Raw genomic sequence first — 23,594 nt, forward strand, 5'->3', positions numbered from 1 at the left:
GGTACCCTGAAACATCCAGAGAGCAAATTAACATGAGAAACTGGCATTCCTTCTCTTGTGTTGCAAAGATGGAGCTAAAGCTCCATCTAAAGCTACCAATTCCCTTTGAAAAGCTCTTGGTCCTGTAGTTCATATTGTCCTTAAGCAAAGGTTCGTGGTTTCAGCTTGGCAGCAGCTCTGTTTGGCCTGGAGTGCTGCCCCAGCGCTGGCAGATAAGGCAGCACTGAGGAGCTGTGCAGTCTGGGAGCCCTCTGCATCATTCTGGCCCCAGTTTCCCCACCATGTGGAAGTCAGAAGTAGTTGGAGTAGGGGAAGAAATCACTTGGGAAAGAACAGGGACTGCTTCATGTAAGCAAATCCCCCCCCAGCTCTGTGCTGAATGTGGGGCCAGCTTTGAAACTGCAGGTGGTGAAAGCCTTGGGACCACCATCAGCATGTTTGCAGTGAGCATCCTTCAGGAATAACCCTCAACTGCCCAAGAAGGTGGTATTTAACTCCTCCTGCCTCTAAGTTTTGCAACAGGTCGCGGATGGAGACCCTTCCTTTGGCTTTGAATAGCTCTTGAAGGACCCTCGAGATGGCTTTTTGGAAGTGGATTTAGTGAATCAAAGAATCCCAGGCTGGTTTGGGTTGGAAAGGACCTTCAGATCATCCAGTTCCAACCCCCCTGCCCATCCTGGTAGATCCTGAAATACTGCTCCATGCTCTGCAGCAGCAGGTCTGAGCCATCAAATCCAGACTTGTCCACCCATAGCATGGATCTCTGTCTGCACGATGAGGACCCAGGTTGTTGGGGATGGATTTGGCATGAACGTGCCATGTCCTGCTGCTCCAAAACGCTTCGCTTTGAGGAGCTGGCAAGCTGCAAGCTCAGGTTTGCCTTCGCTTCTTAACCCCGCACATGAGGGGATGTGCAGAGCAATCTCACCCTGGTCGCTGTGAGCTGCGAGCTGCAGAAGCCGCGAGAGGGAGCCTTAGGGTTGTCCCTTCGCCTTTTCCTCAGGCCAAGCTAAGGCACAAGGTGGTGCTGTTGTCTCAGCCATCGCTGCTGATGGGACTCTTGGGAACCCCACCAGGCCACCACACCAACCTATAAACTAAGCGTGGGGCAGGTCCCAGGTGGGAGCTTCTCCCACTGAAGCCCTTTTCCAGCTTTGTTTCAGGATTATACAGCAAGGTTCAGGAAGAAATGAGTGCTGAGGCACTGGAACACCCAGAGAAGCTGTGGCTGCCCCATCCCTGGCAGTGTTCAAGGTGAGGCTGGACATAGAGGCTTGGACCAACCTGCTCTAGTGGAAGGTGTCCCTTCCCTTGCCGTGGTGATGGGGAGCAGAAGGTTCCAGCCTGGGTTTGAAGAACCTTTTCCCATGCAGTGGGTACGTTCCCACCAAGGGATTTGGTTTCAGGGTATCGGCATTTTCCGATGAGAAACCATCTCCTTGGAACATTCCCAAGCAGCAAAGAGAAACTCCCCAGTGGAGAAGGGAAGGGATCCTGTCGCATGCAGCGGGAATTCAATACCAATGGATTCTTGTGTCTGGAGGCCCTGGATAAAGAAAGACAAAACGCAGCCAACACCACACATGGCAGGAGGAGAAGCTGTGAAATGCCACAGTTGAGCAGCTCTGCTGCTCCTTTTCCTACTTCCCTCTTAGTATTTCCCTTCCTCTGGGATGCTGCTGCTTCCTGTGCAGGCAGAGGGTGCAGCATGCAAATGTTACAGACCAGTGGGGCTCTTTCTGCTGCACTGTGGGACATTGCTCATGCTCTCTTAGGGGTTCTCTTATTGAGCAACCTGGTCTAGTGGAAGGTGTCCCTGACCATGGGACCACCACTTGATGATCTTTAAGGTCCTTTCCAGCTTAAACCATTCTAGGATTCTCTTCCTTCTCTTCTTAAGTATCTTCATTGACTGCAAAGGAGGCATCAGTCTCAGATGTCCTCACATGGACATGAGTACCTGCTCAATTGGAGGTTCCCTCTGCTCCCCGGGTGACCTGTGCTGCCTGCAGGAGGATTTCAGTCCTGCCCATGCAGTGCTATGGGCCTCCCCCACTGGGTATCCTCAGGGATAGAAGTGACACAGGGAAAAGAACTGAAACCACAGTCATGTTCTTTAATCCCCTCTCTCTGCCTAGGGTCTCCTCTTCCTGCACCAAGCAATGTTCTTCCATCAGCCATCAAGCTGCACAAGGATGGAGGAGAACAGACCAGTCTTCTTTGTCCAGCCTGGTTTCAAGTGACTTCAGCCCCCATGGGATAACATACCCCAGCCTGCTGGATCTGAGCTGGGAAGCATGGCAGGTACTGCATCTGGGCTCCAAGTCTTCCTTCCCTCCGCATTCCTGGCGGCTGTGTCTCCAGCGGAGGTTAACATGTCCCTTTGTGAGGCCTGCACTTCTCACATGTTATGTCTGGAAGTTTGCTCTGGTTTCTTGCCTTGGGGGCCCTACAGAGGCTTTTCTGGGAACCCAAGTCCCCTTTTGACACCACTTCCTTGTGCTGTAGTTGCAGGTTGAGTTGCAGACGGGAACACTTTGGGGTTGGATATCTTTCATTGTCAAAGGGGATTAGGGCAGTGATTATTTACATGCACCTCTGTTACACTGGGTCTGTTTCTCTTCTGCTTTTTGCCTTTTCCCATGTAATTCTACGTCATCTAGAAACTAAAGCAGGGGAGAGGGAGACAATGCAGCTCCTACAAAGCGAAATGGGTACACGGAGATCTGTGATGCTTGGGGGAGCATCTTCTTCCACCCATACATAGACGTGGTGGCCGGGTTCATCCCAGGGCATCCCCTTTTTTCCCTGCCCTGGAGCTGGATACAGCAGGAGGCTGAATGCTTGGCATGATTTGGCCACTGGTTTGATCTAGGGCGGCTCCTCTGGAGCTTTGGCTCTTCCCCAAGAAAAGGGGATATTTTCCTTTAGAACCCAACATGCATGGCTTGATAGAAGTCCCATTTAGTCCTTTATTTGGCTTGGGAGGCTGCGGTGGAACAGATTTCTTTACATATCCTTGAGTGTTATTTGATGAAGGTTATGACTGCTCATAAACACTCTGAGGCTATTCTCCTTCCCCACCGCTGGTGCCTGCATGGCACTACCCCTTTGTGTACCACTGCAAGGGATCAGAGAGCTGATTCTGCTCCAACTTTACTCCATCGTTCTAATGGAAGAGAAACTAGACATGGGAGGGATGCCAGGAGGGATTCTGGCACAAGAACCACTTCACTTCCTTTTCCTCTGCCATTCCCAATCACAAGTTCTCCTAGAAAAGAGAAGAGCAGCCATTGCCCAGGAGGAGGAGAACTCCTATTGCTATGTGAGAAAATCTGTTTAATGTTTCAGGAAGCAAAAGAAGGGAAGCAATCGAGACACCTCAGCTACCCAGCACCACCCCAAGTGCAGCAGGGGATCTTGGGCAGTGCTTGGAGAAGGCTGGTAAGTGATTCATAGCCTTACTGTGGAGTAAGGAAAGATGCTCAGGCTCATCTAGGGGAACACAGACTGTGTGGAAGAAAGAAGCAGAGCCTCAAGATGCTGCCTGCAGCCTGGGCAGTAATCAGGGATGCTGCAAAGGGGTTTAAAGTGATGGATGTGCCATTAGAATGAAATGAAACTGTGCCTGGAGGTACCCAGAAGGCAAACTCCGTGCAAATGAAACTTCACTCTGCACTGAGAACACACACTGATGGCCAGCTCTGAATCCATAGGAGCACAGAGGTTGGAAACAGATGATCTTTAAGGTCCTCTCCAACCCAAGCCATTCAATGAGTCAATGATTCTGTTTGCACCAAGTCCTCATGCTCCCCTTTTCCCTGAAGGTCTGGGGCCTTGATGCCCTTTTCCTGGCCATGAAGCACAGTCTCTCCACAACATTGTGTCTGCACAGTGCTCTAATGGAAAGCTGTGTGGGCCAGTCCCTAATCCCAACCATCAGCTAAGCTGTCAGAGGGAGCCCTCACCCTCCGTTGTTTCATTCTTAGCCTTAGGGCCTTGATGAGCAACAGTCAGGCATGAAAGGGCAACCTGAGCAGAGCATGGAGCCCTCCACTCCCTTAAAGCTCAAGGGGTTTTAGTTCTAGGCCTGGTTTCTCAGGTCTGGGGTTTACCTGTTGCAAGGAGGGAGCAGAAAGAGCTCCACAGGGCATGGGTCACTTTGGGCACAAACAGCCCTTTTTCCACACATCCACCTTTTCAGGGCCTTCATGGTTTTGCAGACAAGAAACCATCCCCTTCACCTTAGGCTCCCTCCATAGAAGCTGAAGCACTTGCAGCACACTGGGTATAGGTTGCGATGAGTCCAGCTCATGGTGTCTTTCAGCCACATCTGGATTTTAAAGTGCTCCAAAGGGTGCTGTTCTCTGCTCTATGGTCCCTTTAAATTTGACACTAGAAACCAGAGCTGCAGCTGGTGGGGTTTAATGACAAGAGCACCAGTTTATTTGAGCTGGGGTCTTGATGGGGAGTGGTGTTTGTTTTCTCAGACCACACATTATTAACTGAGCCCTCGACTTTGTTTTCCCAGTCGCGTTGTGTGCAACCTCCCACTCCTCACCCCTTCCCTCTGTCAAAACGGCTTCGGCTCTGCGCTCATGGGGCAGCATCGTCCTAAACTGCTGCTGCCTGGGATGGATTTCCAGGCAGGGGTCCTGCCCCGGCTCCACTGTCTGACTGGGGAGGTCAGACTGGGAATGTCCTGGTGCTCTTTGGAAATGATCAGCTGTGGTCATTGTGTATTCTGGTCTCTCTTGGTATGAAGGGGTAATAATGTTTCATAGCATCCCAGAATGGTTTGGGTTGGAAGGGACCTTAAAGCTCATCCAGCTCCAACCCCTGCCATGGGCAGGGACACCTTCCACTGGAGCAGCTTGCTCCAAGCCCCTGTGTCCAACCTGGCCTTGAACACTGCCAGGGATGGGGCAGCCACAGCTTCTCTGGGCACCCTGTGCCAGCGCCTCAGCACCCTCACAGGGAAGAGCTTCTGCCTAAGAGCTCATCTCAGTCTCCCCTGTGGCAGGTTAAAGCCATTCCCCTTGTCCTGTCCCTACATCCCTTGTCCCAAGCCCCTCTCCAGGTTTCCTGCAGCCCCTTTAGGCACTGGAGCTGCTCTAAGGGCTCCCCTTAAGGAGCCTTCTCTTGTCCAGGCTGCCCCAGCCCAGCTCTCTCAGCCTGGCCCCAGAGCAGAGCTGCTCCAGCCCTTGCAGCATCCCCATGGCCTTCTCTGGCCTCGCTCCAACAGCTCCATGTCCTTCTTGTGCTGTTGCCCCAGAGCTAGACCAGGACTGCAGGGGGGGTCTCACAGAGCACAGCAGAGGGGGAGAATCCCCCCCCTTGGACCTGCTGCTCACGCTCTGGAGCTGCAGTTACACTCCCCTTCTATATGTGCCAACACATCCACCACATCCCACGCTGATTTCAACCCAGAGCCCTTCCAGCCGCAGCAGTGGGCTGTGAACAGAGTCTGCGTGTACACACACCCGCACACGTACGTGCACACACACACACACAGAGCACACACGTGCACACCCTTGTGTGCAAACTGCAGTCTCCCCTTTGTGTTTGCCTTGGCTGCACAGCCTGCTCTCCCCAGGCTCGGCCAGGAGATATCCAGGCTAAGATAAACAGCACACAGCTGCTGGGAGCCGGAGAGATCCTGTGATTAACAGCTGTGTGGGGCTCCACAACAGCCCCCCGACCTCCAGAGCAGGCTGCTTCATGTCAGAGCTCTGTGTGGATGGGAGCCATCGCAGGAGATGGGCTGCAATAGGCACAGGTGGGAAACCTGGTGAGGAGAAGCTTTGCCCCCATCCCTTCTCCTGTGCCAGCCTCATCAGTGCCTCTTGCTTATCACAAGGTTTCCCAAATCCATGAAGGAACAGTAACAATCCTAAGAGTGAAGCTTGTTCCCGAGGCATTTATGGTTTAGCATCACTGGGTACTTCAGAGGAAGGGCTTGCATGGAAGTGGTTCACTTTGGGCTCTTCACTTCTAGTACAGGCACGCAGCAAGTGGTAGTTGTGTCCTGGAAGAGGAGAAGCTGGAAAAGGAGATAGAGCTGGGCTTTGGGATGAAACCAGGGCTGGTACATGGGGAATGCAAAAGCAAAGAGAAACATGGAATGAGTCCAGAGGAGGCCGTGGAGATGCTAGGTATAGTGGAAAGTGTCCCATGGCAGGGTTGGAACTGGATGAGCTTTAAGGTCCCTTCCAACCCAAACCAGGCTGGGATGCTAATGTGTATGTGTTGTATGGGGTTTTAGGTGCGACTCACATAGGATCTCTTGCCCAGGGATCCTATGGGCTTTGCAGATACATTGGAAAACCCCAGCACTTCCCAAGCCCCTGGTACCACTCAGCCATAGAGGGTTTAAAGTGGATCCAGAGGCAATTCCCTGGGCCACCTCTGCCTGTTTGGGCAGCAAGGAAGAAGAGAGCTGACGAAGCAAACTGTCCCACCTGCAGAGGTGGAGGAACCCGGTGGCTCCCATTAACCTGTCCTGCAGGGGGTGAGGAGTTTATAAACCAGGCTCAGTGGAGGCTGAGTTCTTTAGGGAAGGGATGAGAGAAGCAGCTCTCTTGGCATGTTTGAGATCCCCTTTGTGGTGAGAGCTTGCAGTGACCTTAGAGGTGGACGACTTGAGGAGCAGCAAGGAGGCTGGGATTTCTCTGAAGACTTAAGCCTTTCCTTTCCCTCTGTTTCCAGGTCTTTTCTCCAACACTGAAAGCATCCTCAGCTACCATGTGGCAGCTTGATGCAGCAGAGAAAGCCCTGCTTGGATCTGCATCGCTGCATGTGTGGTAAGGTAGGATCTGGGTGAACTTTGGGGATGGTTGGAACCAACGGGAGCTCTCTTTGAATGCCTTATCAATTGCTCGTGTCTGAGGAAGCATGAGGTTGCATTGCTGAACGCTGTAAAGCTCCAGACTAAAGGCTTTGCTGGTGTCACTTCCCTTTGAGTAGTTGGGTTTGTGTTTAATGTTGTTTTGGAGTGAAGGCTCCAGGTTTGCTGTTGCTGTGGCTCTCCCCTGAGGTTTCGAAGGCGAGCTTGAGACTGCTGTGTGCTCTGAGAGAGGCTGCAGTTGTGCTGTGGCTTCCATTGGGTGTGTGTGTGTGTGTGGGTTGTGGGAAGCTGGAGCCTGTGCTGAGCTGTGTTTTGGGCTCTGTAGCACTGAGGGGGTGTACTTCCTTAGCCCTCATTTCCCTCTGAGTACAGTGAGTGCCTTGAGTGGAGATTGTGCAACAAAGGCCAGGGCTTCTTCCCAAGCAGCTTGGCTGTGAATGCCCAGCCTTCCTTCAGGTCCAGCTCTGGTATTTATCAATCCAGGCACTCCAGAGCCTGGGAACAGCCCCAGCTGTCCTTCCCTGCAGTGTAGAGCACCCATTTCCTCCTGCCTTACCTCATCCTGCACTTACATCCCCCAGGGCAGCAGCCTGGACATCTGTCCCGTGGACATCTGTCCTCTGCATGCAGGAAAGCCTCAGAGGATAAAGGAATGGAGGAGGAAGGAGCCAGTTGCCCAGGAGTGGTGTTGAGGCAGATACAGGCTTGTGTTGCCCACCTGCAGACAGTGGGGGTTTGGGAAGCAGAGCTGGGGCTGAAGTGAAGGTAAGGAGCTGTCAGGATGCTTCTGCTGGAGAAAAGGAGTCACAGAGCTTGTAGTGGCTCCCGTTCTCACCAGCACTGACAAAGCCAGAGCCTTTGCTGTAGGTGAGAGACTTCTCCAAAGGGAGAGACCAGCTTTCTGGAAGGCAAAGGACAGGAAGGGAGGAGTTCATCTGGACCAGGCTCTGGTAAGTGACTAGTCAGCTGTTTCTGAACGTGCTGAGAGGATGTGGGAGATGATGCATGTGCAACGATAGCTCCTCCTGAGAAGCCAAGAGCCTCTTCTACACCAGAGGTGCAATCCCCTTCCTCTCCCAGTGCTTAACTGGAAGCCAGGCAGGGCAGGGTGTTGGGGATGGCCACACACCAGGGTTAAGATGCAGCCCTAAAGAGTGGAGATGGGGAGGGTTCAGCACTGGAGAAACACTCTGCATAGAATCACTGCTGTGCCTTGGGGAGATGATGGTGGGAATGGCTGAGGAGGCATTTGATGGCAGGCAGAGCTTGGAACTCTGCTATGGGGCTTTAATTCTTGCAACCTGATTGCCGGGGAGCATAACCTTCTGCCAAGCTGCATGGGCTGGCAGGCTGGGGCTCTGCTTTTCTACAGAGCAGGAAGGAGGTGGGGAGATGTTTCTTAAGCATCCTGATGCTCAGGATCTCTCTGGATCTATGCATCCTGAGGCTCAGGATCTATCCCTGTCCATCAGGTTGGGATGGGGCTTGGATGCCACAAACACTGGTGATGGGCCCAGATGGATCCTGACCATCAGGATGCATCTCTGCCTCCCCATCTTGGTGAGGGATATTTGTGCTGTTCCTAGGCCCTTCTCTCCATCCTCTCCCTGTCCTTCTGCTGCTGGTTAGAGTGAGCTGAGGACGTTTGGTAGCTCACTGTGGGGTGACAACATGCTTCCCATAAACCCAGGGGCATTGTTGCCTGCTTCAGTGTGCTCTAATTTAACCAACATGGGTGTTTTCCAATGAGTTTTGTTGCAGGAGTGACTCTCTGTGGTTAGAAAAGGGCTGTTTTTAGTGGAGAGGGTGTTCTGCCTTTGAGTTAAGCTTGCAGGTCTTAGAAGCAGAGCCTGTACAGAAACACACATGAAACCTCTTGTAGCAGCAGGCCCTGCAGCCCTGAGAGCTTCAGCCTGGTGGAGAGGGGGATTTCACACTGGAGTCCACTGGCACTGGCCCAAGGCCACTTGTATTGACCTGAGCTGCACTGAAAGCAAGCACTTAGGTGTGAAATAAATCCCCTGCTGCTCCCTGAGCTCTTTGGTCCCACCCAGTGTAATTTGCAGTGCTTCTAATGAGCTGTCATTGAGCCAGGGCTTGCTTTGGAGCATTAAGGATGCTGGTAACAATGAGACCACGATGAGAAGGAGCAGAGGGCTTTGTGCTGGTTGGTTTTCTCTCTCCCTGCTTGGTCTGTGGCTGCTGGAGCCCTGCAGTGATGTCTAACATCTGGCCCAGCATCAACCCCATCCTATTGCTCTGTGCTGAGGGGAGCTGGGGGGACTTGGCAGCCAAGCAGCTGTGCTGGAGCCATGGATGAGCTCAGAGGGGGAAGGATTGAGGCTTGGATGGGAGAAACTCCATTTGTGGTGGCTTTTGACTTCCAAGGGAGAGGCTGAGAGTGCTGAGAGGATCCAGGCATGGCCTCAGCAGGTGCTGTTTGTGCTGCACCCTCCACATCTCCCCATTGCAGCACTTGGGGGGCTGCAGCAAGCACCTCACATCAGCCTGCGTGTGTGCCCCATGGCTCATACCTGCCCTGGAGCTCACATGCAGCTCTGCCTATGCACTCCAGGGCTGATAAGTACTTGGGGGGCTGCAGCAAGCACCTCACATCAGCCTGTGTGTGTGCCCCGTGGCTCATACCTGCCCTGGAGCTCACATGCAGCTCTGCCTATGCATGCCAGGGCTGATAAGCAACAGGTCTTGGCTCTTCCCACTCTCATGCCCCACACAGGGTCGTTTGTGAGCTGTATTTCAGACCTGCTGACAGCCTGCTTTATGTTTTATGCTGCAGGACCTAAAGGACAGCTGCATTTCTTGCCACCGACACCCACAGTGCCTCTTGCAGCATCCTTCCTGCCCAGTCCCTTCATACCAGCACAGATCTAATATCTCAAGCTGGTGTGATGTGATGAGGCTGTTTTGGTACCATGCACAAGGCAGGGGTGAGTTTTCAGCCCGTATGCATGTCCTCCTAGATAGATCTGATAGACCTTGTGGTAGATGCTACATCGAGCTTAAGTGGTGTGCAGGGTGTGTGTTTAAACAGCTTCATTAAGCTGTATAGACCCAGGTAAGTTCTAGCACAGTGTGAGGTGTGATTCCTGTCTTGCAGAGCATAAAGAGCTCACCAAACATAGTGATACCCCTCAGTAAAGCTGAGGGTAGGGGAGGTTCCACGTTCACCACAGTCACCTTGGGATTCTTTGGGCATGTTGATGATGTGTGGCAGGATGCTCTCCAGGACACTGCGTGCATATGGTAGGGAAGGCTGAAACCCAGACTCCTGGGAGACTCTGCATGCTGTGAGCATTCATCCTGAGGAAGGTGAGGGGTTACACTGCTTCCCTCTGGATGTGGCAGTGTGTCTTCACTAGAGCTCTGCTCTTCCCTTTCCCTAGCAAGCCTTGACTTCCAGTGTGCTGGAACCCTGCAGAGATGCAGGGTTGGGTGCTCTACCTTCATCTTAGCCACTGGCATCTAGAAAGCAGATGTTACTCCTGACCTGCTTCTTGATGCTTTTCCCGTGGTGACACTGCTCTCCTTTGCTTCATCCCCCAAAATGCTGCAAAGGGATGAAGTTCTCTTGGACCTCTGGGTGCTGATTCGTGCTGGTTGCTGCAGGTTCTATCCCCAGTGATGCTCTGTGGGTGCTCAACCCCTTCTCCACTGCTGTGCTAAGGCATATGTGCCCTCATGTGCCCTCAGGAGAGGTGTTTGTGCTGCACCGCTTTGCTTTTGGAAGGGATAGACTAAAGAAGCCAAGCCTAATGCTTCCTTAAGTGGTGGTAAAGTGGTTGGGTTTGGGCTTCTCAGGGCTTGTTTTCCTGAGGAACCACAAGAGGATGAAAGCCAACCACAGTGTTGGGGCAGTGGCAGCATTCAGGGAGCGTGCAGCTTGGGACAAGCAACCTTTTGTAAGGGTTTGTTTAACCTTGCTGGTTATTGCAGGTCCCAGCTCCACATTTGTGGCTTTCCAGGCATCTGCCTGCAAGGAGCAGGCCAGGAAGCAGCTCTGGTGGTGGAAAACCAGTATGTGGGAATAACACTTCTGGGTTTATTCAGATGCGAGTGCCCTGATGCTCTCTGGACCAGGCAGTTAGAGCAAGAAGCCTTTTGCTATGTACCTGGAGCAGCTTGGTTTAGGGGTGGGAGAGGGGGGCAGAGGAGAGGGATGTGGACTAGGGGAAGGTGGTCCTGGCTCTTCAGCGTCCTGTGGACTTGCAGTAGTGAGGTCCAGACTTACATGAAGGCAGCTGAGTGCCAAAGGGGCTGTTGGATGAGCTCGCTGTGTTTACCACAAGAGGGCCAACCTCTGTCCTCCTGGTTGTGGCTGCACACACCATAGATGCCTTCAGCTGTCTGGCACGCAGCTCTTTGTGCTGAGGGTAAGTTGAAACTGGAGTTCTACCAGTGTGACCTTGAACTTTGAATGAGGCTTTGGCTCTCTCACAACTTTCCCCTGCAATTGAAGAGGGAGCTGAGGCCTCTGGTTCTTTTTCTACCAACAAACCCTGCTTTGAGGTGTCCAAAGAGCACTAAAAGCTCAACTGCCTGAAAGTGGTTTCCTTTGAGCTCTTGATTGCATGCATCCCCTGTAGAAGCCAGGATGGATGATGGTCCATCCTTTTGGAGCCCTCTAACATCTGTGAGCTATTTCTTTGGGGTCTAATCAGTTAATGTTTTGGTGAAGTGCTTTGAAGAGGTACAGCATCCTCAAATGATGAGTACTGTTTCATTCTTATTCCTATTTAACATCCCTCCATAGCCGAACTACTGTCAGACATCCTCACTTAAGAACGTATTTGGTGTCTGGATCTCTTCTGCAAAGGCAGGTTTTTGGCAAGGGGGATGGTGGGATGATATAATGGAGGTTGCAGTTATATACTACCTGTCAGCTGAGGCTCTCAACATTACTTTACAGGCCACTAGTTAATTCTCACCACTTGGTAGGGCAGGCTGGTTATCCATCATCTGGGGTTCTGTGATCTCTGTGCAGATGGGGGAAGATGTGAGACCTTCTTGGGGTCAGACAGGAGGGGATTAGACCCAGACCCTCCAGATCCTGCTCTCCCCATTGCAGTGCCCTGGGCGAGCATGCCATTGCCTTCATCAGAACCCATCCTGCCCCTTAGGGACCTGGCAAATGCCATCTTAGATACACTTAGAGGTGCTGTTAGGAGCTGGAGCAGGCAGTCCATCATGGTTTAGACATGAACATCAAGCCTAGAAGACTTGGGAGGCACTTCTTCCCCCCAACCCACCCCAGGGACAACACAGAGCATGAAAACCCCCAAACTCACATGAAGTGGTGCTGCTTTTCTGACAGCTAAAGAGCATCTCTTCCTACAGGACCTCTGGGTATTCCTTGCTGCCAAGACCCATGTGAACAGGGGCCATTAGTGCCTTATCTCCCTGCAAACACAAGTGAGAGCTGACATCTTGTCTGTGAGACCCCATCACTCAACTGTGCTGTGGTGGAGAACATCTGGCTGGAGCTCCAGCTGTTCGCACCCTACGTGCGGAATCCTCCCTCCCATAGCCACGTGCTGGGACATGGGATTTACAGCTCTCTCCTAAGGGCTGAGGGACAGCCCCAGCAATGGGAGCCGGGGAAATGCCTCCTGCTTACTCAGAGCTCTTTGCAGGAGCTTTATCAAAGCTCTGCCTGATAAGCAGGCATTACAAAGAGCGTCGGTGGGGCTGGGAGTTGGGCTGCGCATCCTGAGGGCTGTGTTAACCACTGGCAGTGGATTTATCTTCCTAACATGAAGAGAACAGTGTTATCTGCATCTTAAAGGTAGGGAATAGAGCGTTAGCTGCCCTGAAGCCTCCTTCAGCCCTCTGTCTCCTCTTGGTGCTTTATTGGTGTCTGGCTTGCTCTTAAATGTCCCTTGCTCCCCCATCTCACTACGTGCAGGGATTTGAAAGGGATTTAAGCTGGCTAAGTATGGTCCTTAAGGACTGCCCTAAAGTGCAGCCCTGGGAAAGGATGCAAACCAAAAGCTTCAGCTCTCAGCCCCTATAGAATTGCATTCCAAAGCCTCACAGGGTTCAATGGCCAGGTTTGGCAGCTGAGGGTTTTGAGGTTCAGATGTCTTCTGAAGGCAGCGCTGTGCAGCAGCATCTCTTATGGGCAGCTTCATAAGCGAAAGCATCCTAGAGTCGGCGTGGAACTTAAAGGCTGGGTCCTGCCTGTTCAGCTTGAAGCCAGTCAAGCCCATCTTGAAGCCTCTCTACGTTCTGAACTGTTCTTTCCTTGCTTGTTCAGCTCCTGGGAGGGAAGCCAGCTCTGGGAGTGAAGTAACATTTGCAAATGGCTTTCTCCCCACAAAATTCCCATTGTAATTCCAAGCGGTTTAAAAACCACTCAGGAATCAACTGTTACGAACTTGGCCTCTGGATCTGTCCCTCCCAGCTGTCCTCAAGTGAAAAAAGAGGGGGAGAAAAAGAGACACTGGCACTGCAAGGCTCTTTTATGACCCAGGTTTTATTGTGTGGGATTCAGCGCATTGACAGGCTATAAAAGCTGATTGAAAGCAGACCCGGGCTGTCAATGGGCTGCCCAGTGCCCCTGGCTGGGCTGCATCCTGGAGGAAGGAGCTGAGAGTTTGGGTTTTCCCTGCTTTTTTGGCTGCGTCATCCCCAAGGAGTGTTTCCTTGGAGGGGGGGAATGCCCACTGTGAGCCACCAGCGTTGGCAGAGGGCTGTCATTCCTGTGTGGGGATCCATGGTGCTGATGAGTGGTGTGGTGAGTCTTTTGGGCCTAAGCCCATGCCTGAGGATGCACATGCAAGTTGGTCTTTCTCACTTAAGCTACTACTGCTGTTAATGCAAGAGAATCCTCAGTAGCTCCTCAGCGTCCCATATGAAGTGTACAAGGAGCATCCAGATCTCCAAACCCACCAGCTGAAAACCAAGGTCTCGAAGCACTTGTGTGCAGACAGCACCTGCCTTTGGCATTCTTCTGACCATGGAAGGGAGCTTTTCCTAGGAAGATGACTCTGTTTCAAAGGAAGGCTGCTCTCAATCTTGGATCATGGAATGGTTTGGGTTGGGAAGGACCTTAAGATCATTCAGTTCCAACCCCTTGCCATGGACAGGGACACCTCACACTAAACCAGATCACCCAAGTTAGATCATATCACCCAGTTCCTCCTTGCTTCAGCAAACCACCGTAGCATTGAGTTCAACTCTGGATGTACGGAAGGCTTAGGAGATACCTCCAAAGATGGTGTTAACTCATCTCTCTGGGCCTTCACAGTTCATTCCAGCACCAGATTGATGTTCCTTATGAGGACCAGCAGTATGGACCAGCTCCATGGGGAATTGCTGCAGCAAAGCTTGTGAGCAATGGAGTGCAGGTCCACCAAGTGAGGAGCTGGGTGCCAGATGTGCTTCACTCCCAGGTCGGTGAGCTGGAATAACCATATCCCTTGGAGCCAGGTCAGATCCTCCCAGCAGCAAAGGGCTGCAGCCCCCTCACCTTGTTGGCCTGTGTGAGTCTGGATGTGCTGTTGGGACCGGCAGAGCAGCGTTAGGTCAGAGCCCTGCGTTTGTATCCACAACAGCGCGGGATCAAGGCTGCCGCGTGTCATCCCATCCCTCTGGCACGGGAGAAGCTCAGGCCTTGGAGCGGGGAACCTGGGTTTTAATAAAGGGAAAAGCTTTGCACTTCTCTGGTGCATCTGTCAGCACTTGGCTGAGCCCTGGAGCAGCTCAGCAAATGAGTACAGATGGTTTTGTGAGAGCTCGAGGGCTCGGTGATTTAATCCTGCCTGATATTGGATAGGGGACGCCCAGGGAATACGTGCTGGAAACCAGGAAGTAATCTGACATGAAATCCAAATAGAAACATGTTCCGAAAGGGTTAGGTAATTCCTTGCAATTTCCCCTCGTAGAGTTTGAAATGAGGTCTCTGCTTCTCCTCTGCTTCCTGCACTTGTTACAGGAGCAAAGGGGTGTTCCTCCGGAGCTGCATTCAGAAAGCCATGGGGTAAAATGTTTTTTTTTCTGTGGGTTTGGGGTGGGGTTTGTGGGGTTTAGCTCAGCTGAGGAGCACACACTGAAAACACAAAAGGGAAACTCTGAGGTGAAGGAGGAAAGTAGCTTGAACCACCTTCAGGAAGCATTCAGGCATTGAGGCACACCATTTCTTGTGCCCTTCCTCGTTATTCCAACCCATAGAATCCCCAAGGATCAGTTGGGAAAATACATGGAGCTGGAGTTCTAACCAGGGGGATGAGCTGGATAAAACCTGAGCCCAAAAGCAGCTTTGATTCGTGGCTCAGGTATGTGTTGTAATGCTCTGACGTAGCCTAACAGACCCGCATCAGAGGAAGAGATGCATCTTCAGGAGGAGACAGCGCAGTGGAGGGACATCACTTCCCGTAGGATCAAACTGGGTTGAGTTGAAGGGACCTTAAAGCTCATCCAGTTCCAACCAGGAGGAGGGACACCTTCCACTAGAGCAGGTTGCTCCAATCCCCCTCCAGCCTGGTCTTGTCTGTTGACATGCTGGTTTCCTGCAGGATTTGGAGGTTTCTTGGTTCCTGGTGGCCTGAAGGGCACAGTTCTGTTGGCGTTTTGCATCCTTGTATGAAACCAAAGGTAGAAAGGCAGATGAAGTCCTTCTGCACAAGTATTGAGCTGAGGCAACTTCTCTGAGTAGATGTATCATGACCATAAGCAGTATCTGCAGGTCCAGGTGCTTCTAACTTGACATTTAGGACCTCCTGATGTGTCACAGTGGTGTGAGTCTTTGCCCCATCTCCTGCATTGCTCAATGGCCTCACCGCTGCTGGGTTGGGTTTACCGATACCTCAGCAACTCACAGCAAGAGAATTCATTCCCACCCTCCAGAAACCACAAGATATGGAAAATGCATGTTACTCTTGACTCCCAAAAAACATAACAGGAACTGAGATGAAATCATGTGGGCTCAGCAACGGCCATCAGGGGGATTCAGGGATTGTTTGGAGCCCCTTTGGAGGTGCCCAGGTGTTTGGCAGGAAGGGGATGATGCCCCGTGTGCTGTGTGCATTTAGGGTGAAACATGGCTTTTCACCCCAACCTGCCCCTGCTCCACCTGGAGCTGGCAGGGATTCCACGCAGCAGTGCATCAAGAGGGAGATGACAGGGTTGTGGCTGTGTTTGGCTCCTGGGGTGGAAAAGTGGCTCTTTGCTAAAGGTCACACCATAGCTCACCTCCCAGGCTGGGCGAGGGATGTTGCTGGGGATGGAGCTCATCCTTTGTGTAACATCAGACCCAAATGAGGCAGTTTGGCTCTTCATCCCCCATTGCTTCATAGCAGAGCATGACACAAGCAGCAGCTTTCCCCCCACCACGTTTCTTGGGCAAGGACTCAAAACCTGCCTGATGTGGAATGAATTTACTAGTCCCTTACCAGCAGGATGCTGCTCTGTGCTGGCTCTCACTGCCATGTCTGAGCATCAGAGGCATATCTTCTGCTGCGTACCTGGGAGCATCGCTGCTCTTGACTCTTGGCCTTCAGTTTTATGGGGTTGGGTTCAACTAAATGAAGCTGTTACCAATGTCCTGTTGCTGCTGCACTGAGGACAAAAGGGATTAGAAGCCAATGGGCTTCTCCGAGGTGGAGGTGTTGAGCCAAGGAAATCCAGGGCTGGGAGTGATGATGTTGCACGCTTCACACTGGGGAAATTCCTCTGATGGCTGCTCCTTTCCCAATGCAATTGTGCCTTTCCACAGCCATCTGAGGAGCTCCCATCCTTCTCCAGGGTTTCCTGGCTCACACAGGGATGCTGTAACTGTTTGGGTAGCCCTTGTGCAGGGATTGGAAGGCTGAGGTTTTGTAAGGCCTCAGCTGGCTTCAGCTTGTGTAAACTCTGTTCTCCTTTTACATGCAGCCTCAGGAACACGTTCAGCTCCCCCTAAATTCCCCAACTTAGTGACCAATCTGCTTCCTATAAACCCGAGCTGCTGGCATTTGCTGTTACCCTCCTTTAATGCTTTCTTAATGAAGTTCTTTTACAGCTGTTGCATTATTCCACCTGGGATAGAGTCAGGGTCACAGGTGGAGAATGATGTGGGTCATCCTGTTTCTATCCTCTTCAAACTCTGGCACAACATGAGCTTTCTTGCAGTGTTCCAAAGCCCTATTGCAAGCCCACATTAATGATTCAGAGCACTCTTTGGCCAGGTCCCTTTTAAATCTCAGATACAAGTTTTCTGGGCTTTGCTGCTTTCAAAAGACCTCATTTACTGGCTGTGGCTTAACATCCTCCTTAGTTCCTGTTGGATTAAGAGCTATTTCATCATGGCATGATACAAATAAAACCCACGGCTTCCTCTCAAACATAGAGTTGTTGTTTGTAGGATTACGATGCCTGGGTGCTGTGGATATATCCCTTTATTTGCTTGGCTAATTGTGGTGGTACTCATGGCATCGAGCCAGTCCTGTTGTTGAAGGGGGGGTGTTCCTTTAGAGTTACTTGAGGGGTCTGTCCCAAAGACATGGAATGAGACCCAAGGAGATGGAATGATGTGGAAATTATCATCCCAAACTGGTTTGGGTTGGAGGGGACTTATCCAGTTCCAACCCCTGCCATGGGCAGGGACACCTTCCACTAGAGGAGCTTGCTCCAAGCCTCATCCATCCAACCTGGCCTTGAGCACTGCCAGGGATGGGGCAGTGAACAGTATGGCTTAGTGGGAGGATGGTGGGTGCCTTCATCTCCAGGCTCAGGCATCCTGTTTATGCTGGTAGAGTTTAACCCAGAGTGAGTCCCATGGACGCTTGGAGAGAAGCTGCTAGCACAGAAGTGGTAGGAGAGGAAGCAGACAAAGGAGCAGTGATTTAGGGGAAGCAGCAGCAAAACAGAGGCAGAATGGAAATCATCCTTTAATTACTGCCACATGGCTGTGCAGAGCTTGGCTCACCAGTGGAGGGACTGGCATTGCGCATCCCAGTGAGCTTGTGTTCTGGGAAAACTTGTGGAAGCGGGATGTGGAAAACCATGGGCCACAGACAGGGAGTGGGAGCAAGTGGGCAAAGTGGTGCAGTGTGGGTGTTGAGGTCTCTAGTCATGGAAAACTCAGTGAGTCCTGCATGAAATAGGAAGGAGGATGTTAACCGGTGTGTGGCTTGGCCAGACTGGTGAGCAAGGGGGAGTGCTCTGTACGTGGTGGTTTAGAGGCGAGCATTGTGTTGGCAGGGTGTCATAGGGAAACATCTGCTGCATCACTTCTGCCTGCTTGTGCTTTGTCACAGGAGGTGTCTGAACCTTGTAAAAGAGGGAGCACTGCATTGGATGTGGGAGAGCTGCTTCTGGCACTCTATAGGTGAAAAGCAACTGCGTGCAGAATGGGAGCTCAGTGTCAGAGGTGGCTTCCAGCTTCCTATAAGGATACTTTTCTGTCTGCTTGAGACAGCTTAACAGTAGCCTGGTTGTAAATGGTGTGTTCTGGACACCTATATGGAGATGAAAAGCTTTATAGTGCAGCAGGTAAGCTGTTTGGGAATAAAAGCATGCCCAGAGCTTCCCTGCATGCTTCTGATGGCTTTTCCGGTTCATGGTTTGGATGGAATCATCTCCTAATGGAGTATGTGCTGTCCCAGGGTTTAACCTATTATAATAGATCCAGAGATAGAAATCTGGGGCAAGTTCACCATAAATAGAGCCCAGTTCACACCAACCTGCTCCCTGAGCATCTTGCCCATAACCATGGGCAGAGAAACTGTCCCTGTGACCTTGTGTTGCTTGTCATGACTCCGAAAGGGGGGTTGATGGATGTTTGAATTATGTGGGGTTTTGCTTGGTATTTACTCAAGTACTTGCTGTGATATAGGAGAGAATAAGGAAATCCAAGGAGTAATGGCTCTTACTGGGGATTTACTGTGAACCAGGTGACTCAGTTGCCTTTCCTGCTGGGTAACCAGATCTAAGGACAGGGAAGAGCAAACTTATAGGTCTTCAACTTGAAGACAGTCAGTGCTGTGTTGTGGGCCTTTCTCCAGCTTGGGAATCACAGCCTAGGTGCTGCTGCTAACAGGTAGATGTAAGCAGGGGAAAGCAGACAGAGCTGCCAGCATAGGCTGGGATGTAAGGGGTTATCTTGCTACATGCACATCCACACTTAGGTGTGCAAGTCAGCCATATGTGTGTCTTAAGCTCTACATAAGACTTAAGCACGCACAAGGAGTGATGGAGAATGAGCCTGGTGGCACCTTCCCTCTGGAAACCAGCCTTTTGCTAAGCCTGACAGGAGAAAATGGTTCTGCTTCACAGCAGAGGTGGGAATTGGGCCTCTCCTGCTTCACTCTGCCAGCTTGGAGCCTGTGGCTGACCTCAAGCAAGGATGTGAGTTCCATCTGTGCCACCTCCTCACTATAACTCATGGGGAAAACTTGGCAATAGGGCCACGCTGGGAATCCAACCCCCAAACGCTGGAATAGGTCACTGTGTTGCAAAGGATTTGTTCATTCTGCTTAAGGAAAACACCTTTAAGATTTCCTGGAAGGTGCTGGGTTGTTTCAGGGTTGCTGGAATCGCTTGAGTGTTCCCATAGGATTTGAATGATGTGTTACAGAACAGTGTGCAGTGTCCAGTGTGCAGAAAGGAAGATGTTTGAGCTGGGAGTTGTTATAAACCAGGGCTCGATGTCAAATACTAATGAAACTGGAGGATTTGATGATAACATGAGTAGCAACAGGGCCCTTTCCTCTATGAGATGCCTTCAGTCTCCAAACCTGCATGGCCCTGCTAGTGAGGAAGGTGTAGGGAGAAGAGGTGCTGAATCCCAGCACGTGGGAGGGATGAGAACTGGGATGCTCAGCTCCTTCCCAGCACTGTGTGAGACTCCTGGGTAAGCTCTGAGTCCCAGCAGCCAGTGCTAGTGCTGATCCTTTGCTCTGGGCTGTCTCTTCAGGCTCTGGGAGGGAACATCCTCTTTCTATTCTCATCATTACCCTCATAGTGATGCTGTGGAGGGGGCCCAGTCCCAAACTTTGCCATATCTTCATGTCTGTTGCTGCACTGTAATGAAAATGGCCCCATCTTCTAAGCAGCATCAATGGGAGCTGGCTGGAAACAAGCGCCAAGCATTGATTGTACTCCAAGACACCAGTGCCTCGGTGTCCCCAAAGGCTTCTGACTGCAAACCCCATCTTTCCCTCCCTCTCTTAACCCAAAATGAGGTGTTCCCAAATGTCTGGGAGGAACATGAGTGCCTGGTGGTGTTGGGAAGCAGGATGTGAGTCGGAATGTTGCCCTGAAGAGAGGGGATCACTTAACATCCCAGCATGGAAAGGAGACTCAGCAATGCAAAGGTCACCAAGGAGGAGAGGTTGTGCTCTGCAGGGTACCAGCATCTCTCCTTTGGTATCAAAACTGTGAGCAAACAACAAGCTAAACCACGTTGTGCTGGTTTCCCAGGCCTGTGTTTGTGCAGGGGATTAAGCCTGGCTTAAGCTGTCAGGATAAACCAGCACAGATAGAGAATTGCTGATGTAATATTGGGTGTCAGCAGGCTGGAAGCAGAGGAAAAACTGGGTTCTCTTCTATTCTTTGTTACTAAAAGCTATGCAAGTGGTGGAAGATGAAGCACCTCATGGTTTGGCATCACTTGGCACTGTTAAGGATTCCCTATGGCACAGGGGTCAGGAGGAGACCAGTGTCAAGGAGGTCATATGGAAGATGTGAATGGTAAGGGTGGGCTTGACAGTGTGAAAACATGTAATCCCAGCCTGGTTTGGGTTGGGAAGGACCTTAAGCTCATCCAGTTCCAACCCTGCCATGGGCAGGGACACTTCACATTAGAACATGTTGTCCATAAAGCTTCAGACCCTTGGTTTTATCTGAATCCAGGCATAAAGATAAAGGGGTTTATTTTTCATGGAAGAGTTAAATCTATTTGCCTTAAATGCACTTGTTGGGAACCAAACCAAAGCAATCTCAAGGAAAACTGCCTCTCAAAACCAGCCCTTCAACCTGGGAAATGCTTCTTGGAGGCTGGTATCGAAGCAGATGCCAAGTTTCCCTCAGTGTTGTCTTTCCAAGTGCCTTGTTTAGTTTCACAGCCCTTCCTGAACACTGGAGAGAGGAGGAGGAGGGAGATACTGCATCAACTTTGTCCCCAGCATCCAAATGCCATAGTCCATAAAGTCGCTGGTGTGCTACCTGTTATCCCAGGTAACTCTTCATATCCTGGTACTGAGACTCCTAAGCATCACCAGTGCTCTGAATGGAGTTAGCAAAGCAGTTGCAAATGGTTCTTCTTATTGCATTTTTGTGCTGAAAACCAACCTGTTAGTTGGAAGTGCTGACAAAAGAGGGGGAAATCAGTGTTTCTGGGGTGGGATGCACAGGTAGGACCCTGCTGGTGATGTCTCCTGCAGCCCTGTGTTAGCTGGAGGCAGGTCTTGGTTTGTACCATCAACTCAAGCCTGTGGATCCTTTGTAGCCAGACCTAAGGGGAGAAGCTGTTGAGCACACCGGGCATCCCATGTGAAGGTGGTAAAACATGGTACTGAGTTGTGTATGACAGCTTTGTGTGCTCAAATCTGCTTGCTTTACTTTACCATCAGAGACTTGTCTTGCCCTCTCCTATTTGCCAACTGTTTCCCCCCAAACCAGCCTCATTGGTGCAGCAGAAGGGATGCTGGTGCCTCTTGAAGAGCTGGGCCGAGGCTGTTCCATCACCAACCACCTGTATTCCACCAGTGAGTCTTTGCTGATGGCTGCTTGCTGCTTCTCCTCCCCACCTCCTCCTCCCGACCATTGGCTGCAGTTTGCATTTCCCCTTTTATTGCCTTTGGCTCCGTTGCAATGGGCGGTGCGGGATTTGTGTTCTTCACTTCATAATCTTCTTGGCGGCTGGTGGACATCATTTCTCATTGTATTGGTGGAGGATTAGCTGAGATGATGGGAGATATTTCCTGCCTTAGCCAGTGGGATGGGCTTTGGAGGGCTTGGGCCTTCCTTTCACATAGTGTAATGCTTTGTTTGGGAATGTGCACAGGCAGCTCGTCTATGGGAAGAAAGCACAGCCCCTGCAGCACCGTTGCTTTGAGTTGTGGCAAGGAGCCATGGAGCAGGCAAAATTCCTGGTATTCCCAGGCTGGATACGCCACAGGGCTGGGAACTGGGTCCCTGAGGTTTGCTCATCCCCTCTGCATTGCAACAAGGAGGCAAGAGGGACGTGGAGCTGTTGGAGCAAGGCCAGAGGAGGCCATGGGGATGCTGCGAGGGCTGGAGCAGCTCTGTTCTGGAGCCAGGCTGAGAGAGCTGGGCTGGGTCAGCCTGGAGAAGAGAAGGCTCCTGAAGGGGAGACCTGAGAGCAGCTCCAGTGCCTAAAGGGGCTGCAGGAAACCTGGAGAGGGACTTTGGACAAGGGATGTAGGGACAGGGGCAGGTGTCCCTGCCCATGGAACTGGATGAGCTTTAAGGTCCCTTCATCCCAAACCATTCTATGAAATAAGTTCCCTCTGTTTACCCCAAGCTTGTATCTGGTCACTGTTCCTCCCTTGGAAGCATTGTTCAGCATCGGTGCTGCTGGTGCATCTGCTTTATACCTGAGGCTGTTACAGGAGTGAGGGGATGCTGCAGGGCTCCTTTGAGGGTGTCTGCAGATGGTGACTGATGAAGGAGCAGAGGGGATCCAGTCGTGGCGACCGAAGTGTATCACAACAGGCACTCTATAGGGTGATGGTGAGCAAACTTTGCTGCACAACATAAAGCAATGCCTGGGAAAAGGGTAGAAGTCATTGGAGAAGGGTGGGTTTAGCTCTTGGTGACACTCTGAGGGTGCTTCAGTAACCTCAGCCCCTCTCAGCTTACTGTAGATTGGCCCAGATGGTATCTCCAAGGGAAGAGATGTGTTCCCTCCTCAGCTCTAACCACAGAGCCTTGTGTTTGCTCTCATCCAGCTGTAAGGCTTCACTGACTTGAAACTCCCTGAGGCTCTTTCTTCCTTGTGCTGTGTGTTATCAGAACACGAGGTAGTCTCCCTGTCCCATGGAGTCTGGAGTCCTGGATCCTGTATTCCTGTCTGCCGGCCCTTCCGTGGCTCTGGAAGGCGCTGGTGAGATCAGATGCCCAGTGGGGCTGATGTTACTGGAGAGAAGGGTTTAATGTTACTGGAGCTTGTAAGTGGAGACAATCTTAAGATGAAAAAAAGACCTTTCCTGCTTCCAAAGTGATGTATTTTCTTGTAACAATAAGTGATAGGTGCTGGGGGAGGGATTAGCCATGACATGATCCTTCTGCAATGCTTTGGGAAGGCAACAGCTACAGGCTTCTTTCATCTCCCTGCCAATTCCGAGCATGGGATATGGTACCGAGTGCTGCAAACCCAGACAGTTCTAAGAGGAGAAGAAGGAAGTTTCTGGAGGAAGCTGGGCTAAAAGTGCCTGGTGCTCCTTGTTGTATGGAGCTGATCTAGTCCCTAGGTGTACACTCTCTGTGATCCACAGCTGTAGCAAGCGGAGTGCTATGGGATTGGCGTTCCAAGTAGTGCAGGAAAGCAAGGATTTGACTTCAGCAACCCCTGGATTTCTCTTTGTGGCCAGGTTTGCTTCCTTCCACGTGAGTTTTTGCTTGCTTTTCCCAGTGAGCAAATGGAGAGGAACTTCCACACAGGTTACTCAGTGAGACGTGATGAGTACTCAGTGGTGGGACTTGGATGGGGCTCTCTTGTCAAACCCAGCTCCGTGCTGCTCATTTGCAGTGATCAGAGGATGAAGAAGTGATTTCTTGGCCCAGG

At 51.4% G+C, this 23,594-nt stretch overlaps 1 long non-coding RNA gene across 1 annotated transcript in view; it reads left to right on the top strand.

The window, feature by feature from the left end:
• The first annotated feature begins 6,530 nt into the window (after nt 1-6,530).
• Nucleotides 6,531-23,594, top strand: part of LOC130611935 (uncharacterized) — a 52,927-nt gene continuing 35,863 nt past the window's right edge. The window contains exons 1-2 of the long non-coding RNA XR_008975356.1: nt 6,531-6,632; nt 6,709-6,808. This is a non-coding gene — a long non-coding RNA (uncharacterized LOC130611935). The remainder of the gene's footprint in view (nt 6,633-6,708; nt 6,809-23,594) is intronic.

Source organism: Pezoporus wallicus, unplaced genomic scaffold (genome assembly GCF_028554395.1).
Source record: "Pezoporus wallicus isolate ANWC-B61680 ecotype Strahan unplaced genomic scaffold, APGP_CSIRO_Pwel_v1 contig_9719, whole genome shotgun sequence".
NCBI lineage: Eukaryota > Metazoa > Chordata > Aves > Psittaciformes > Psittacidae > Pezoporus > Pezoporus wallicus.